Raw genomic sequence first — 20,893 nt, forward strand, 5'->3', positions numbered from 1 at the left:
TTTATACCAAAGATAGACACAAAGTGCTGGAGTAATTCAACTGGTCAGGCAGCATCTCTGGAGAAAACGGATGGGTGACTTTTCGGGTTGGGACCATTTCTTCAGCCTGACCCGAGAGGCCATCCAACTTTTTTCTCCAGAGATGCTACCTGATCCACTGATTACATTAGTTTATGTTCATGTGATAGGAGTAGAATTACGCCATTCGGCCCATCAAGTCTACTCTGCCATTCAATCACGGCTAATCTATTTCTCCCTCCCAACCCCATACTCCTGCCTTCTTCCCATAACCTCTGACACCCATAATAATCAAGAATCTATCTGTCTCTGCCTTAAATATATCCACTGACTTTGCCACCACAGCCTTCTGTGGCAGTGAATTCCACAGATTCACCACCTCTGACTAAAGAAATTCCTCCACATCTCCTTCCGAAAAGAACGTCCTTTAATTCTGAGGCTATGACCTCGAGTCCCAGATTCTCCCACTAGTGGATTACACCAGCACTTTGTGTCTATCCATATCAATACTTCCAGTCTTCCTGATGCAATGGAACTGTGTGAAGATGGACTAGGGTGTGTTCATCACCATCTCATGCCAAGCTGAGATGCATCCCACCAGAATATTTTTTTTATAGACATTTGGGAGAATCCTGGTAGCCATGCAGCCATCTTCTCAGAAAGTAAACGTGCTGATGTGCTTTCTAGATCATTGTATCGGTGTGAAGTGACCAGGCTAGGTTGCTGGGGATATGGATATGGATGCCCAGGAGATGGTAGAAGCTATTGACCATCTCTACAGCAACTCTGTTGATGAAGACAGGGTTGTGTTCATCCTATCCCTTCCTTGCCTCCTCATTACTTAGTTAGGTCAACAATTTACTCTTGTCAATGTTATGGTCTAAGTTGCTAGTCTGACACCATGGCACCTCTTTCCTGCACTCCTTTTTATTTAGACTTTTCACTTTCGAGATACAGCATGGAAACAGGCCCTTCGGCCCACCGAGTCCATGCCGACCCTGTATATTAGCCTACATGCTACACACTAGGGCCAATTTACAATTTTTACCAAAGCATATCAGCCTTCAAACTTTGGATTGTGCGAGGAAACCAGAGGACCCGAAGAAAAGCCACGCGGTCACGGGGAGAACGTACAAACTCCGTACAGACAGCACTCATAGTCAGGATTGAACCCGGGTCTCTGGCACAGCAAGGCAGCAATTCCACTGCTGCACCACCTTGCTGCCCCTGAAAGCTGAGCTGATGTTAATTTATACAATCCTAGAATAGGTGCACATTCAGGATTGAAATTTGTCTCAAGCCATTGGTACCAACGGGCTGCCACTCGCCAGTCTCCATTCTTGACAATGGCTAGGTTAATGTAAGGCTAAAGTTAATGAACCTCCACTCATGCAGGTGTCCAAAGACTGTTTTCCACCCTTCACTGTTAATCACCTGCTATTAGCCAGAAACAGCAGCTGTATCTTTGCAAAAAGTTCAATAAAGGCCTGAAACTTCATCTTAAACAAATAATTGGGAGGTTTGGTACGCTCATTAACTGAAAGAACCCTGTTACTTCTAAAACCGAGAGAATCGTTCCTGAACACTTCGTTCTGCCAAGATTGTCATGGTTCCATGCAAATAAACATATCCACTTATTTATGAGTTACTTCAAGAGTGGAATGTTGTTCCATTTTCCCCTCCAGGTAATTTGCAATGGCCTGCACAATGCAGTACATTTGTTCACTGCACCTTTTAGTTTAGTTCGGTTTAGTTTAGATATAGAGCATGTAAGGAGGCCCTTCAGCCCAACAAGCCCATGCCGACCCATCAATCACCCGTCCACAATAGTTCCACGTTATTCCACACTCACATCCACTCCCTACACCCCAGAAATTAACTGAAATTCACAATTTCCTCCCAGCTGTTATCAGGCCACTGAACCATCCTACCACAACCAGAGAGCAGTGCTGAAATACTATCTACCTCATTGGTGATCCTCAGACTATCCTTGACTGGACTTTGCTGGTTTAACCTTGCATTAAACGTTATTCCCTTCACCATGTATCTGTACACTGTAATGGCTCAATTGTAATCACGTGTTGTCTTTCCGCTGACTGGATAGCACGCAACAAAAGCTTTTCACTGTACCTCATGGTACACGTGACAATAAACTAAACTGAAGGCCAATTAACCCACAAACCCGCATGTCTTTGAGATGTGGGGGGAAACCTGAACACCCAGGGAAAATCCACATCATCATAGGGAGAACATGCAAACTCCACACAGTGGGCACCCAAGGTTAGGATCGAAGCAGGGTCTCTGGCACTGTGGTGCAGTGTCTGGCTGCAGTGTCTGAAAAAAATTACTCACTGGCAGGCTGCTGTACATAGATAATCCCCGTCTTTACAGCGTGTACAGACACAAAGCCATGCCCCCAGATCAGATTTAGGAGGATTATATCGGATTTACTGCAGCCTAATACAGTCAGTTTACCATTTCTTTCTTCCCACCTTCTTGTACTGAATTACTTACACAATAGCTCACAAATTTCTCACCATTCTGCCCTATAAGCCTCGGCAGCAAGAAATTAGATCCATTGTAAAATGAAAATGGATAGGGCTGTCACTTTGATGGAATAGCAGCGGATTTTCCTCTCAAATTGGTATATGTTGGCGTTGCTTATTTTTTCAAAAGCAAATGTCTTCCAAGTGGCCTGGGGGCAACATCTATTGTTTTTTAAACATGAGAAGGCCTCAAATTAGGGCAGTTACAGCAACTTCATTGTTCTTTTATTCTAATCACAGTCGGTGGAAGCTGCAGTCCCACAATTGCTCCTTCTTTAACACAAGCACAGAGAGTGGCTGTTAACAAGTCCCAGAGTGGGAAGCTAGGATTTACTCTCAATTAGAACAATAATTAAACGGGCAGCATGGCTCCAATTGTGTAGTGGTGAAGGAGAAAGGTGAAAGGAACAGTTAAAGTGATGAACGCAGTGATTTAGTTTAGTTTATTAGTCCCGTTCAGTTTAGTTTATTGTCACGTGTACAGAGGTACAGTGAAAAGCTTTGTTGCGTGCTAACCAGTCAGCGGAAAATCAATATATTCATTTTTCCCGTTCATGTATTAACGTATCTCTGGGCATTTCAAAGACATATTATCGAATAGAACTTGATCTAAATTACATGACAATACATGATTACGGTCGAGCCATTTACAATGTACTGATGCACAATAAGGGAATAACGTTTAACATAGAAAAACATAGAAACATAGAAATTAGGTGCAGGAGTAGGCCATTCGGCCCTTCGAGCCTGCACCGCCATTCAATATGATCATGGCTGATCATCCAACTCAGTATCCCGTACCTGCCTTCTCTCCATAACCCCCTGATCCCCTTAGCCACAAGGGCCACATCTAACTCCCTCTTAAATATAGCCAATGAACTGGCCTCAACTACCCTCTGTGGCAGAGAGTTCCAGAGATTCACCACTCTCTGTGTGAAAAAAAGTTCTTCTCATCTCGGTTTTAAAGGATTTCCCCCTTATCCTTAAGCTGTGACCCCTTGTCCTTGCAAGATAAAGCCAGCAAAGTCCGCTCAAGGATAGTCCAAGAGTCACTAATGAGGAAGATAGCAGTTGTGATAGGATGGTTGTGGTAGGATGGTTCACTTGCCTGAAACCAGCTGGGAAGAAACTGTCCCTGAATCTGGAAGTGTGCGTTTTCACACTTCTATATTTTTTGCCTGATGGGAGAGGGGAGAAGAGGGATTGGCCAGGGTGTGACTTGACGAGATATGTGGAGGGTGAAAGAACATCCTCCGTGATAGTTTTGTGGATGGTTGCCCTGGGCGATGTGGTACAGGTGCTCGAGTGGCCTATGTCAGCTCCTTGGACATGAACCTATGTAAGTGCTTGGTGTACGTGCATGCATATGTGTATATATATCTGCGTGTGTGTGTGTGTTTGTGTGTACTTGATTGTGTCAGCTGCATGCATTCAGGTATGTGATTTAGTTTAGTTTAGTTTAGAGATACAGCGCGGAAACGGGCCCTTCGGCCCAACTAGTCCTCGCCTCCAGCGAGAGAGGAGGTTGTTAAACTGTCTTCCGAGAGAGGAGGAGAACTTCTTCAAAGTAGGCATACCTTGAGGACCTCAAAACCTGTACGTCTTTGGAGTGTGGGAGGAAACAGGAGCTCCTGCAGGGAGAACGTGCAAACTCTGTGCAGACAGTACCCGTAGTCAGGATTGAACCAGGGTCTCTGGCGCTGTAAGGCAGCAACTCTACCACTGTGGCACTGTGCCCACGTTTGTGTGTTTTTACTTGTGTATGCGTGTGTGACGCAAATAGTATTGTGGGGGCCGACAGATAATGCACTGATCGGGAGAAAAACCCTGCAGCAGAAATGTAATGAAAAATGATGTAATTCTGTGATGTAAATCACATTTTTATAATACCTACTCAATTAATTGGCCATTTAAGTCCTTACGGGTGTGTGTCAGTTCAGAGTCAGTACTACATTTATTTTCAAATTGCACAAAAGAGCTGAGGGAAAGGAGATAATCGGCTTTCAAATGCTAATTGTAAAATGGATGAATTAGCTTTCTGTTTCAGAATCCTAAATTCCCTTATCATTTGTACATGACATAAATCCTTCTGGAAATATTTAACTCACAATAATGCGCTTGGCTTTTCATCAGTTGTTTGGCAGAGGCAGGCACATATACTGAAGGGCCTGTCCCACTTTCACGACCTAATTCACGACCTCTGCCGAGTTTGCCCTTGACTCATACTCGCGGCATGGTCGTCACGAGGTCGTAGGTAGGTCGTAGGTAGGTCGTGATGCTAGTCGTAGGTACACATGGCATCAAGTAGGTTGGGGCGTTTTTTAAACATGATGAAAAATATCCACGAGTAACAAAAAGGTTGTGAATTAGGTCGTGAAAGCAGGACAGGCCCTTAAAACATGCGTGAAATGTCAATCTATTTTGCAATCTCTGGTGTTTAAGAAGGAACTGCAGACACTGGAAAATCGAAGGTACACAAAAAAGCTGGAGAAACTCAGAGGGTGCAGCAGCATCTATGGAGCAAAGGAAATAGGCAACGTTTTGGGCCGAAACCTTTCTTCAGACTTGAAGGAAATAGGCAACGTTTCGGGCCGAAACCCTTCTTCAGACTGAAGAAGGGTTTCGGCCCGAAACGTTGCCTATTTCCTTCGCTCCATAGATGCTGCTGCACCCGCTGAGTTTCTCCAGCTTTTTTGTGTACCTTGCAATCTCTGGTCTCTGGTTAACCCTTTCGATTTTAGTTTAGTTTTGAAAGTTTAGTTTAGTTTAGAGATACATCGCAGAAACAGGCCCTTCGGCCCACCGAGTCTGCACCAACCAGCGATCTCCACCCATTAACTACACTAGGGACAATTTACATTTATACCAGGCCAATTAACCTACAAACCTGTATGTCTTTGGAGTGTGGACGAGACCAAAGATCTCGGAGAAAACCCACACAGGTCACAGGGAGAACATACAATCTCTGTACAGACAGCATCCGTAGCCAGGATCGAACCTGGACCTCTGGCGCTGTAAAGCAGCAACTCGATCGCTGAGCCACTGTGCCGGCCTATGAAGATCAGAGATGTGTTTTTCTTCCCTGAAGATAGACACAAAATGCTGCAGTAACCCAATGGTTCAGGGAGCATCTTTGGAGAAAAGGAATAGGTGACTTTTTGGGTCGTGACCCTTCCTCAGGGTATTGGTCTCTCAATTATAAACGTCACCTAAACCTTTTCTCCAGAGATGCAACCTGACCCGCTGAGTTACTCCAGCACTTTGTGTCTCTCTTTGGTGAAAACCAGCATCTGCAGTTCCTTCCCACATTGTGTCTCTTCCCCCTTTAGGTTCATTAAATCATACACTAAACAATAGAGACCTGCAGATTGGGAATGGCCAGGGTCTGCTCCTGCCAGCCAGCACCCGAGGTCAGGATCTAACCCAAATGTTAGGCACCAGTTCTACCAACTGCACCACTCTGCTGCCATTTATATCATGTGCATAATATTTGCATCTAAGAATTAAAAGCAAAATAATTTGACGTTGATCAAAAAAATTCAAAGCAATGCATGGGACTATAGGTGTGTGTGTGTGTGTGTATGTGTGTGTGTGTGTGTGTGTGTGTGTGTGTGTGTGTGTGTGTGTGTGTGTGTGTGTGTGTGTGTGTGTGTGTGTGTGTGTGTGTGTGTGTGTGTGTGTGTGTGTGTATGTGTGTGTGTGTGTGTGTGGTGTGTGTGTGTGTATGTGTGTGTGTGTGTGTGTGTGTGTGTGTGTGTGTGTGTGTGTGTGTGTGTGTGGGTGTGTGTGTGTGTGTGTGTGTGTGTGTGTGTGTGTGTGTGTGTGTGTGTGTGTGGTGTGTGTGTGTGTGTGTGTGTGTGTGTGTGTGTGTGTGTGTGTGTGTGTGTGTGTGTGTGTGTGTGTGTGTGTGTGTGTGTGTGTGTGTGTGTGTGTGTGTGTGTGTGTGTGTGTGTGTGTGTGTGTGTGTGTGTGTGTGTGTGTGTGTGTGTGTGTGTGTGTGTGTGTGTATGTGTGTGTGTGTGTGTGTGGGTGTGTGTGTGTGTGTGTGTGGTGTGTGTGTGTGTGTGTGTGGTGTGTGTGTGTGTGTGTGTGTGTGTGTGTGTGTGTGTGTGTGTGTGTGTGTGTGTGTGTGTGTGTGTGTGTGTGTGTGTGTGTGTGTGTGTGTGTGTGTGTGTGTGTGTGTGTGTGTATCTGTGTGTGTGTGTGTGTGTGTGTGTGTGGGTGTGTGGGTGTGTGGGTGTGACAGACGTCACCCAAACTGCAGACTCAAAAGAAGCAGATAAGTAGTTTAGTTTGGTTTAGAAATACAGCGTGAAAACAGGGCCTTCGGCCCACTGAGTCCGTGTTGACCAGCAATCCCTGTACACTAACACTATCCGATACATTAGGGGCAAATTAAAATCTTTACCAATGCAAATTAACCTACAAACCTATATATTTTTGCAGTGTGGGAAGAAACCCGAGCCTCCGGAGAAACCCCATGCGGACACAGGAAGACGTACAAACTCCATTCAGACAGCACCCATAGTTACCGTATGTTACTGTTTTGGTTTTGCTATTCGTGGGATCTTGAAATGCCTACCAAGTTTAGTTTAGTTTAGAGATACAGTGTGGAAATAGGCCCTTCAGCCCACCGAGTCCCCACCGACCAGTGATCCCCGCACACTATCTTACACACACTAAGGACAATTTAAATTTATACCAAGCAAATTGCCCTACAAACCTCTCTGTCATTTGGAGTGTGGGAGGAAACTGAAGATCTCAGAGAAAACCCACGCAGGTCACGGGGAGAACGTACAAACGCCGTACAGACAAGCACCTGTAGTCAGGATCCAACCCGGGTCTCTGGCGCTGTAAGGCAGAAACTCTACCGCTGGGCCACTTGTACTTGATGTGTTTACGTTAACTTTATTGGTTTTGAAATATTTAACATTTTCTCTTCCATTAAATTATTTATAGCAATTTTACATTTCGGCAAGAACTTTACAGGCAAGAAAAGTCTTGCAGACAAAGGCTGCAGGAGTGTTTTGGCTCTGGGCCCTTGGCTTCAGGTACTGCCTGAGGCCCAGTCATAATTCAGAGCACAGCAACAGAGCTCACCTAGATCCCACCTCCTTAATTGCTTATGTAAGATGGGATGCGATGGCCCACTGGCACCCATTGCAAGGGAGTAGGAGCATATAAGGTCATAAGGAATAGTAGTATTAGGCCATCCGGCCCATCATGTCTACTCCGTCATTAAATCATGGCTGATATATCTCTCCCTCCTAACCCCATACTCCTGCCTTCTTCCCCTAACCCCTGACACGCGTACTAATCAAGAATCTATCTATCTCTGCTTTAAAAATGGCCATTGAAATATCCACTCCCTGAACTAAGCTTCTTAAATTATTTCCCCCAATACCTATTAACTATTAAGCTATTGTAACATTTCTGCCTTAAAATATATCCACTGACTTGGCCTCCACAGCCTTCTGAGGCATATAAACAATGTCCATATGGAATTCTCTGCCTTGGAGGGTGGTGGAGGCCGGTTCTCTGGATACTTTCAAGAGAGAGCTGGATAGGGCTCTTAAAGATAGCGGAGTCAGGGGATATGGGGAGAAGGCAGGAACGGGGTACTGATTGGGGATGATCAGCCATGATCACATTGAATGGCGGTGCTCGAAGGGCTGAATGGCCTACTCCTGCACCTATTGTCTATTGTCTATTGTCCATTGCCTTGCCCTCATCAGTGGTCTTAGTAACCTCTTCCATCAGGTTGGTGAGGCATAATTTACCATGCAAAAAGCCATGCTGACTCTCCCTAATCAGTCTGTGCCTGTCCAAATGCTGGCAGATCCTGTTCCGATGAACCCCCTTCAATTACTTTCCCACCATCGACATCAAACTCACCAGGCTGTTGCACCCCAGCTTATCCTTGCTGCCCTTCTCAAATAACGGCATAGCTTTAGCCACAGTCCAGTTTTTCTGTTGAAGGGGAAATAACAGTGAGGGCTAATGACTAGTAAATTGGGATGTGGATTGTGGTAAGACGTGGAATGCACACAGCGACGACACCCTAGTTTCAGGAACTTCATTGATTATGTTATAGCATGCACCCATCATTGTAGCAGAATATTGGATCTACTGTTAACGGTTAGACGTGTAGATAATAACTTCATTCTATTTGTTACCTGTTTAAGTGTTTCTGAGCTCCATTCTGTAATCAAGACCTTGTTTTATTGTTAGTCAAGTTTCTGTGTTATCTTGTCATCTGAGAATATAAAAACCGTACCAATGTCGGCTGGTCTGGTCTCCTGGTGCACACCAGTACCTGAGGAAGGGTCTCGACCCGAAACCTCACCTATTCCTTTTCTCCAGAGATGCTGTTTGACTCGCTGAGTTACTGCAGCATCTGTAGTTCCTTCCTGCAACACTAAAAACCTGTAAGTGTTTGGAGCGTGGGAGGAAACAGGAGAGCCCGGAGAAAGCCCATGAGGTCACACAGAGAACGTACAAACTCCATACAGACAGCACCCATAGTCAATATCAAACCCGGGTCTGTAAGGCAGCAGCCCTACCGCTGTACCACCGTGCATGTGAGCACAGAGCATGTGATCCACTGAGTTCCATTCCTTAGTCCTACCTATCTTGAAACCCGCAGAGAGACCTTACAAATGAAGTGCAAGGGGTGCCTGTGTCTGCCAGGAGTCAAAGGCTTCAGGAGGGGAAGGAATATGTGGCACAGTGTTGCAGCTGCCCCACAACTCCATGAAAACCAGGTTCGCTCCTGACCTTAGGTGCTGTCCGTGTGAAGTTTACACATTCTCCCTGTGAGCGCACGGGTTTCCTCCAGGTGTTCCCGTTTCCTCTCACATCCCAAGGACAGGTGGGTTTGTAGGTTAATTGGTCCCTGTAAAGTAAATGACTCAAATGTGCAGGGAGTGAATGGGAAAGAGAGACAGCATGGAAGGAGTGATTGATGGCGGACGTGGACTCGGTGGGCCGAAGGGCTTGTTTCCATGCTGTATCTCTAAAACTAAAAACTAAAAGTTAAAGTCGATATAGAGAAAAAAGTACAAAATCTCCTTTAAGATATGGGCAGCATGGTGGCACAGCAGTTGAGATGCTGCCTTACAGCGCCAGAGACCTGGGTTCGATCTTGACTACGGGTGCTGTATATACGGAGTTTATACGTTCTAAACTTGTCCCGCAAGGGTTTTCCCCGGGATCTCTGGTTTCTTCACCCACTCCAAAGACATACAGGTTTGCAGGTTGACTGGCTTGGTGTAATAGTAAATTGTCCCTTGTGTGTGCAGGATAGTGTTATTGTGCGGGGATCGCTGGCCGGCGCGGACCCTGTTTCAGCGCTGTATCTCGAAACTAAACTAAACTAAAACTTCTAAGATTGAGAGTTATCATGTCTCCAAGATATCATATAAATACTGTGATAAGCCAGAGCATGTATAATGGTTAACAGCTGTTGAGCAAGAATCTCCAAGTCTATAGTTGGAGTGTTCTCGATATGAGACCCAGAGGACAGAAGCATCTGGAACACTGTTCATGCCTGAGTGGAATAAACAAGTGTCACTGATAATGGATGCAGTTGTTGCTGACTACAGGTGTGTCGACTCGACACAGTTAAATTTTGTCATTCATGATATGATATGCCATATATTGTCACTATACATGTACAATGAAATTAAAAGCTGCTCGTACTCAGTGCATACATATAATTTAGTACAAAAAAACAAGAAACAGAAAAAAAAAAAAACAGAAGGGAGGGGGGGGGGGGGGGGGGGGGGGATAGGTGCACAATTCTGCGGCGCTATATACATATATACAGATGGAAGTCCGGGTGTTGGGCTGTGAAGTCAGTGCATGTGTGAATTTGAATTAAGAGTAGTTATAATTTTCGGAAAGCAACAAAATCCAGAATAAATGAACTGTTCATCTCAACCCGACCTAAAGGAGGCACCACTCTCTTCCCAAGAAGGACATAAGTAGTTCTCTGCAGAATGACTATTTTTACCTTTCATTTTTTAATGACCATTTATCATGACTCCTTAAGTTTATTTCCCAATAAAATGAAACCAAAGCCGTTATAAACATTAAATGCTCGCACTGGGAGTATTATAGAAACAGGCCTGGTTTAATGAGCAAGTCGGGACCCCATTTTGAGGAAATGATAAACATTATCAGGTAGACACAAAATGCTGGAGCAACTCAGCGGGACACACAGCATCTTATGATAGAAGGAATGGGTGACGTTTTGGGTCGAGACTCTTCTTCAAATTTAGTCAGGGGGAGGAAGACACAGAGAAAGAAGGGTAAGGTGTGAAAATGAGACATCAAAGGGGATGGGGATCAAGGAAGGTCTCGACCTGAAACGTCATCCATTCCTTCTATCCAGAGATGCTGCCCTGTCCCACTGAGTTGCTCCAGAATTTTGTGTCTATTTTTGGTGTAAACAAGCATCTGCAGTTCCTTCCCAAACATCTATAGGATGTATCCTCCACCACTAAAAATCACAGGAGTTTTGGACAAGCCAGTGAGTCTAACATCAGTGGTGCAAAAGTTTGGAGGTGGTCTTGGAGGGGAGGATTCTCCTCAAACTGTGGAGCATCTTGGACAGTACAGCTCACCTCCTCCATGACACACTGGTCAACCTGAGGAGCACCTTCAGCAACAGACTGATTCCACCGAGATGCAGCACAGAACACCACAGGAGATCCTTCTTCCCTGTGGCTATCAAACTGTACTACTCCTCCCCCTTCTGTCGTGGGATAGACTGAGACTGACTCCCCCCCTCCTCCCAATCTTTGCACATCCCCAATCCTTTTCTCTCATTTCATGTTACATGTATTTTGTATTTTATAGGAACATAGAAACATAGAAAATAATGCAGGAATAGGAGATCTGGCCCTTCGAGCCTGCACCGCCATTCAATATGATCATGGCTGATCATCCAACTCAGTATCCTGTACCTGCCTTCTCTCCATACCCCCTGATCTCTTTAGCCACAAGGGCCACATCTAACTTCCTCTTAAATATAGCCAATGAACTGGCCTCAACTACCTTCAGTGGCAGAGAATTTCAGAGATTCACCACTCTCTGTGTGAAAAATGTTTTCCTCATCTCGGTCCTAAAAGATTTCCTCCTTATCCTTACACTGTGACCCCTTGTTCTGGACTTCCCCAACATCGGGAACAATCTTCCTGCATATAGCCTGTCCAACCCCTTAAGAATTTTGTAAGTTTCTATAACATCCCCCCTCAATCTTCTAAATTCTAGCGAGTATAAGCCGAGTCTATCCAGTCTTTCTTCATATGAAAGTCCTGACATCCCAGGAATCAGTCTGGTGAACCTTCTCTGTACTCCCTCTATGCCAAGAATGTCTTTCCTCAGATTAGGAGACCAAAACTGTACGCAATACTCCAGGTGTGGTCTCACCAAGACCCCGTACAACTGCAGTAGAACCTCCCTGCTACTACACTCAAATCCTTTTGCTATGAATGCTAACATACCATTCGCTTTCTTCACTGCCTGCTGCACCTGCATGCCTACTTTCAATGACTGGTGTACCATGACACCCAGGTCTCGCTGCATCTCCCCTTTTCCTAATCGACCACCATTCAGATAATAGTCTACTTTCCTGTTTTTGCCGCCAAAGTGGATAACCTCACATTTATCCACATTATACTGCATCTGCCATGCATTTGCCCACTCACCCAGCCTATCCAAGTCACCTTGCAGCCTCCTAGCATCCTCCTCACAGCTAACACTGCCCCCCAGCTCCGTGTCATCTGCAAACTTGGAGATGTTGCATTCAATTCCCTCGTCCATTTTCAATTCCCTCGTCCAAATCATTAAAATATATTGTAAATAGCTTGGGTCCCAGCACTGAGCCTTGCGGTACCCCACTAGTCACAGCCTGCCATTGTGAAAAGGACCCGTTTACTCCTACTCTTTGCTTCCTGTCTGCCAGCCAGTTCTCTATCCACATCAATACTGAACCCCCAATACCGTGTGCTTTCAGTTTGTATACTAATCTCTTATGTGGGGCCTTGTCGAAAGCCTTCTGAAAGTCTAGATATAACACATCCACTGGTTCTCCCTTATCCACTCTACTAGTTACATCCTCGAAAAATTCTATAAGATTTGTCAGACATGATTTACCCTTCATAAATCCATGCTGACTTTGTTCAATGATTTCACCACTTTCCAAATGTGCTGCTATCCCATCTTTAATAACTGATTCTAGCAGTTTCCCCACTACCGATGTTAGACTAACTAGTCTGTAATTCCCCGTTTTCTCTCTCCCTCCCTTTTTAAAAAAGTAGGGTTACATTAGCTACCCTCCAATCCTCAGGAACTACTTCAGAATCTAATGAGTTGTTGAAAAATTATCATTAATGCATCCACTATTTCTGGTGTTACTTCCTTAAGTATGTGGGATGCAGCCTATCTGGCCCTGGGAATTTATCGGTCTTTAATCCATTCAATTTACCTAACACCACTTCCCGGCTAACCTGGATTTCACTCAGTTCCTCCATCTCATTTGACCCCCGGTCCCCTGCTAATTCCGGCAGATTATTTATGTCTTCCTTAGTGAAGACGGAACCAAAGTAGTTATTCAATTGGTCTGCCATGTCCTTGTTCCCCATGATCAATTCACCTGTTTCTGACTGCAAGGGATCTACATTTGTTTTAACTAATCTTTTTCCCTTCACATATCTATAAACACTTTTGCAGTCAGTTTTTATCCACCGTGGGAAGATCAATTTACCTCATGGGATAAATAAAGTTCTATCGTATCGTGTCGTATTGCATCGTATGAAGCAATAGCAATGGAAATAATTATGACATTTAAAAGGCATGGGTAGCACAGTGGCACAGCGGTAGAGTTGCTGTCTTACAGCGCCAGAGACCCTCCTTCAATCCTGACCACGGGTGCTACCTGTACGGAGTTGTACATTCTCCCCATGATCTGTCTGGCTTTTCACCGGGAGCTCTCGTTTCCTCCCACACTTCAAAGACGTGCAGGTCTGTTGGCTAATTGGCTTGGTAAAATTGTAAATTATCCCTGGTGTGCATAGGATAGTGTTAGTGTGCGCGGATCGCTGGTCAGCGTGGACCTGGTGGGCAGAAGGGCCTTTTTCCGCTCTGTATCTCTAAACTAAACTAAACTAAACTAAACTAAACTAAACTAAACTAAACTAAACATTTGGTAAACTATATGGATACTAAACTAAACTAACCCACTAAACTAAACTGAGAGGTGCGCAGAAAGGAACCGGTCAGATGAAGTAGACACAAAACGCTGGAGGACTGCGGGACAGGCAGCATCTCTGGGAGAGAAGGAATGAATTCGCCAAGGACTGCTCTCACCCCAACCATGGACTGTTTACCCGGCATCCGGAGGCGATTAGGTGTTGCAGAACCAAGGTCGGGAACACCTTCTTTCCGGCGGCTGTCACTCTACTAAACGTACCTCGGTGACTGCCAATCACCCCCCCCCCCCCCCGGACACTTATATTTTTTTTTAATTCAAATCGTTTGCTATGTCGCTCTTCAAGGGAGATGCTAAATGCATTTCGTTGTCTCTGTACTGTACACTGACAATGACAATTAAAATTGAATCTGAATCTGAATCGGAATCTGAATCTGACCGCTGAGTTACTCAACCACTTTGTGTGTATTGCGGACTGATTATGGACAGTCAGCATGGCTCTGGGATTGGAAAGTCATGCCCCACAAATCTGATAAGAGTTTTTTTGAAGTCACTAAGACATGTTGAAAATTTCGGCGACCTATCACGGGTGCTGGCAGTCGCCTGTAAAGGTCGCGTAAGTGGCACAGGTGCTTAACACTAACCTACACACACTAAGGACAAGTTACGATTTACAAAAGCCAATTAACGTACAAACCTGTGCATCTTTGGAGGGTGGGAAGAAACCGGAGTACCCGGAGAAAAACTCACAGGGAGAACGTACAAATTCAATACAGACAGCACCCGCAGTCAGGATCGAACCCGGGTCTCTGGCGCTGTGAGTCAGCAACTCTACCGCTGCACCACCATCTCACTTCCTGGAAATTTGGAAATCGAGCTGCAGTGATGAAATCTGTGGTCTGGCACAGAGGGGTGGGGGGAGAATCATGAACTCAGAACAACACAGGCCAGGGGTTAGTCATCTATGAATGAGATCTTTTAAAGAATAACTTAGTTAGTCACACTTGCATGCACCTTCCCCGTTTATAATAACCAATGGCTTAAACATTGCTGAAATGCACTCACCCTGGCTACACTCTCATTTCATTTCTACATTGGGAAGAAGGTATAGGACATCGGTTGGGCCGCATGTGGAGTATGTGTGCAGTCCTGGCCACCCCATTACAGGAAGGTGGTGGGGGTTTTGGAAAGGGTGCAGAGGTTTACCAGAATGGTGCCCGGGTAAGAGGGTACTCGCTGCAAGGAGAGGTTGGACTGACTTGGATTGCGTTTCCTGGAATGCCTGAGGTTGAGGGGAGACCTTATAGAAGGATATGAAATGATGAGAGGCATAGATATGGTGGACAGTCAGAACCTTTTTCACACAATGTGAAGATAACATGAGAGGGGCAAAGTTTAAAGGAGACGTGTGGGGCAAGTTATTTTTGACACAGAGGGTAGTGAGTGCCTAGAACATGTTGCCGGGGGGTTGGTGTTTGAAGCAGATACATTAATGGTATTTAAGTCACAATAAGTGCCTTTTGGGCTACGCATATGGATATGCAGGGAACGGTGGGATATGGGTTAAGTGCAGGTGGATAAGCAATGGTGTTATCATGTTTGGCATAGACATTGTGGGCTAAAGGACGTGCACTGTTCTATGTTCTACGAGTCTAAAAACCGTGACCTCCAAGTTCAAGAATAGCTTCTTCCCAACAAAAATCAGTCTATTGAACTTTACAGAATAGTAGCCTCAACTACTATGTCCTGTCTATGGAGTATAAGGACTTTGGGATGTTTATTTACACTACTATTGTGGTTATTAATGTATTGATCTTTTGTTTATCGTACATTATCAATGCGTATTGTGGCCATTTCTGCTGCTGCAAGTTAGAATTTCATGGTTCCTTTATCGTTACACATGACAATTAAAGGGCCTGTCCCACTTTCACGACCTAATTTGCCCTCGACTCATACTCGCAGCATGGTCGTCTCAAGGTTGTAGGAGGTCGTAGGAGGTCGTAGGTGGTTGTAGGTAGGTCGTGATGCTAGTCGTAGGTACTAGTGGCCTTATACACTCTTGACTGTCTGTCAGATGAAAATCTTCAAGGAATTAACTCTGAGTCTCCGAAACCCAGAACTAAATATGTAGGCAGTGACCAAAGGTTCGTTGACGCTGATGATCGTAAGGACCCCTTTAAAGAAGGGAAGAAAACTAGAGACGTTCAAGGAGAAAAAAGATTCTCAGAGCTTGGAGTCGTGAAACCTGAAGGGAAGGCGGCACGGTGGCGCTGCCTTACAGTGCCTACAGCATCAGAGACCCGGGTGTGATCCCGACTACGGGTGCTGTCTGCATGGAGTTTGAACGTTCTTCCCGTGACTGCGAGGGTTTTCGGTTTCCTCCCACACTCCCAAGACGTGTAGGTTTGTAGATTAATTGGCTCGGTATAAGTTGAAACAGGCTCAATCACTTCTGAATTTCCTCACGGCAGAATTATACGAGCAAGAAATAAACCAGGTTCAGTCAACACCTTCTCCTCCAAAGTTCTGGGTTTCCATACAAGGGAACATTGAGATTCGATTACTCTGCAATGTCTAACAAGTGTGGAATATTAATTGATGTTAGGTGTCAGGTATGAGAAGTTACGGGGAGAAGGCAGGAGAATGGGGTTAGGAGGGAGAGCTAGATCAACCATGATTGACTGGCGGAGTAGACTAGATGGGCCAAATGGCCTAATTCTACTCCTACTACTTATGACCTTATGGGCCTCAATCTGAGAGGAGATCAAAAAGGAAAACTTTCTTAATTTTAACTTTTTATCTTTTTTTCCCTTCTCATGGTCGGCATGGTGGCACAGCAGTAAAGTTATCCCCTTACCATGTATCTGTACACTGCAAGTGGCTCGATTGTAATCATGTATTGTCTTTCCGCTAACTGGTTAGCACGCAACAAACGCAACAAAAGCTTTTCACTGTACCTCGCTACACGTGACACTAAACTAAACCGATCTGAGAGATGCTGCCTTACAGAGCCAGAGATCCGGGTTTGACCCTGACTGCCGGTGCTGTCTGTATGGAGTTTGTACGTTCTCCCCATGACCGTGTGGGTTTTCTCCAGGTGCCCCAGTTTCCTCCCACACTCCAAAGGCATACAGGTTTGTAGGCTAATTGGCTTTGGTAAAATTGTAAATTGTCCCTAGATAGACACAAAATGCTGGAGTAACTCAGTGGGTCGGGCAGCAACCCTGGACAAGTGCAAGTTCAAGTTCAAGTTACATTTATTCTCACACACACCAATTGGTACAGTGAGATCTGAGTTACCATACAGCCATACAGAAAAGGAATAGGTGACTAATTGGGTTGAGACCATTCGAGAGATTGTTCCCTAGCATGTGTGGGATAGTGCCAGTGTGCGGGGATCGCTGGTCGTCGAGGACTCGGTGGGCTGAAGGTTCTGTTTCCACGCTGTATCTCTAAACTAAGCTTAACTAAACTTCCATTTTTCACTTCCCAGCTGATATAATTTGTCAGCTTTGGAAATTCACCGAGACGTGTTGATGATGATGTGGTTACAGAGCTGGAAGTATGGGGGCTGGTCATGGTGGCGTTCTGAACCTGGAAACTCACCACTGGGACACATAGAATGGCAGCTTTGCTGATCTGGGCTTCCTCTCAACGTGGGGCCACATTAATCCACAACACGTCATGCTCGGGAGATGTCGAGGTGCGATCTATTCTCAGCCTTCTGCCGCAGGCAAGCCCACAGCTTCGAAGATGAAGTGTTGACTGCTCCGGGATTGTTTAGTGCTCCACAGTATCACAACCCAATGTGAGGATAATGAGAAGTAGCCAAATATGTTGCCCAGATAACAACAACAGACATGTGGAGAAGGTCTCGAGTGTTGGGAAGAGGCAAATCGTGCACCATCAAACATTGAGGAAACAGACTAGGAAAGATCAAGAGATAGTAAAGGAAGTATGTTTCCTTACTCAAGAAGTTTCCACTCAAGCTTAATACTTCAGCAAGATATAACTGGACAGTTGGATTAAAAAAAATGGTAAATTGAATTGAAAGTCCAGTTTGAATGGGGCACTGCAACAAGGCAAGATAATGCACAATATTTGGAAAGATATTACGGTATTGGAAGAACAAAGGATTTGGAGTGTGTTTGCATGCTTTTCAGTCAAATCAGATAATACTATGCACAACTACAATCAGGCTGTACACAGTGGCACAGCGTTAGTGTTACTGCCTTACAACGTCAGATATGTCCCTCACAAGCGACAATCCTGGCTCCGGATGTTGTTTGCACTGAGTTTGTACATTCTTCCTGCGATCGCATGACCCAGTTTCCCCCCACCTTTCAAAGACACGCTGGTTTTTTAGGTTAATTGGCTTCTGTAAAACATGTCCCTAGTGTGATACTAGTGAACGGATGATCACTGGTCGATGCAAACACAGCCTGTTTTTCATGCTACATCCCTAAAAATAAAACTAAAAAGAGTACAACAGGTGGAGTGAAGAGAAAAAATATAGATCCTCAGCATTCTCAGAGGTAGCTTGGGAAATTGGGACTGTCCACAACGAAGGAGGTAGGAAAATATGTCCATAGACAGCATCCTTGGATTATCAGATGGAATGTAGTCACTGATCATGACCAAAAATAATGTTTTCGTGTTTCCCAACGTTTAGTTAGATTGGTAAGAACATTTTATTCAATCTGTATGAGGTTGTGGACAGGCCACAGTTAAAGCATTCACTCCGGGTAATGCATCCGGAGGCTGCAGCGAATCGTCCGATCAGCTGAGAAGGTTATTTGCTGCAACCTTCCCTCCATTGACGAACTGTACACTGCAAGGGCCAGGAAGTGAGCGGGTAAGATTATCTCTGACCCCTCTCACCCTGGCCACAAACTCTTTGAATCACTTCCCTCTGGAAGGCGACTCCGGACTGTCAAAGCCGCCACAGCCAGACATAAAAACAGCTTCTTTCCACGAGTAGTAGCTCTACTCAATAACCAAAAGTCTGTAGCCTCTTTTTGCTCTTGTATTTTATTTAATTCACATGTTTAATCAATCATGTTGTATTATTAATGTTTAATATTTTATGTGTCATTCCTAACTGTCACTGGATGTCGTTGTTGTCACTTGCAGTCGGAGCACCAAGGCAAATTCCTTGTATGTGAATATTTGGCCAAAAAACATATTCATTCATTTAGTAAGGATGGATGTGAAGGCCTTTGTGAGAGACTAAAAGGAGATGTATTAGAGGGACTTCCGCAGTGAGAGATTTTAGCTGAGGTTAGGCAAGTAACATGTGGTTCGCTCACTTTGGAGCACAGCAAATTGAAGGGGATAAACCAAATGATGGCTAGTTTTAATGTGAACATAAGAACAACAGAAAGAGAAGCAAGTGTGGACCATTCACCCCTTCTGCCTGCTCCATCGTTCATAATATCATGACTTCATCTTTCACCTCAGCACACATTTGATATCAATTCCGTATCCCTTGATCCCCTTAATATCTGTCTCTGGCGCTGTAAGGTGGTAGAATATTGTGTTCAGTTCTGGGCACCATGTTATAGGAAATATATTGTCATGCTTGAAAGCATTCAGAAAAGATTTATGAGGATGTTGCCAGGACTAGACGGGCATGAGCAATAGGGAGAGGTTAAGCAGACTGGGTCTCTACTCCATGGAGCGTAGGAGGATGAGGGGAGATCTTATACAAAATCATGAGAGGACTAGATCGGGTAGATGCACAGAGTCTTTTACCCAGAGCCGGGGAATCGAGGACCAGAGGATATAGGTTCAAGGTGAAGGGGAAATAGGAATTGGAGAGGTACCTTTTTCACATGGGTGGGTGTATGGAACAAGCTGCCAGAGGAGGTAGTTGAGGCTCGGTTTAAGAACCAGTTGGACAGGTGCATGGATAGGACAGGATTGGAGGGTTATGGATGAAACGCAGGCAAGTGGGACTAGTGTAGCTGGGACATTGTTGGCCGGTGTGGGTGAAGGGCCTGTTTCCACACTGTATCACTCAATGACTCTAGCTCCACCGCTCTCTCCCTTAGATTATCAAAGCAAAGTAGTCTAGCTCATGACGCAAGAATTATTTGGGTGCTGTGATGTGGCTTTCTGATCCTTTGATGTCCTATCACCATGAAGTAGAAAATGGTTTAGACTCCCAAGAGACAGGCTTGTTTCAGATTTAAATTAGTTTATTGCCATATACAAGTTCACATGTTATTGGAGTGGAAATGGGCCATTCGGCCCATGGAGTACACTCTGCCATTCAATCATGCTGATATCTGCCTCCTAATCCCATTTTCCTGCCTTCTACCCATAACCTTTGACACCCGCTCTAATCAAGAAATTGAAACCATTGAAATTTTGTACTGTTTGTTTAGTTTTGTTTAGTTTAAACAATAGACAATAGACAATAGGCGCAGGCATAGGCCATTCGGCCCTTCGAGCCAGCACCGCCATTCACAGTGATCATGGCTGATCATCCACAATCATTACCCCGTTCCTGCCTTCTCCCCATATCCCCTGACTCCGCTATCTATAAGAGCCCTATCTAGCTCTCTCTTGAAAGTGTCCAGAGAACCGGCCTCCACCGCCCTCTGAGGCAGAGAATTCCACAGAATCACAACTCTCCGTGTGAAGAAGTGTTTCCTCATCTCCGCTCGAACCCGGGTCTATGGCGCTGTGAGGCAGCAACTCTACCGCTGCACCACCGTTTATTGTATAAAATAATCATAATGTGATATCTGAAGGGATTGTTGACTCGATGATCATTAGATGGAGAAATTTATATGACAGAGTACACAGCAATGAGAACAGTAGATTGGTTCACATGTGCAGTTGCCGAGAAAGTGTTTAATTGCTAACAGTTTGCTCACTTGATATTTGTAATGACAGCCAACACTTCACAAATCCACATCTGGCTGTGTTCTGTGGCTGTGAGGGAGAATTTGCTGAAGCTATAAAATCCCTGCAGAAATACAACACTGAATATCCGTTAACAAGAGTCTTATAAAACTCTGTATGCAGAGAAGAAGTTTATATATCCCATTGAAATGCAGACGATATTGTTATGCTTCACATTGTTATACATTGGTTAGATTGCAGA

This window comes from Leucoraja erinacea, chromosome 33 (assembly GCF_028641065.1).
Source record: "Leucoraja erinacea ecotype New England chromosome 33, Leri_hhj_1, whole genome shotgun sequence".
In the NCBI taxonomy this organism is placed as follows: Eukaryota; Metazoa; Chordata; class Chondrichthyes; order Rajiformes; family Rajidae; genus Leucoraja; species Leucoraja erinaceus.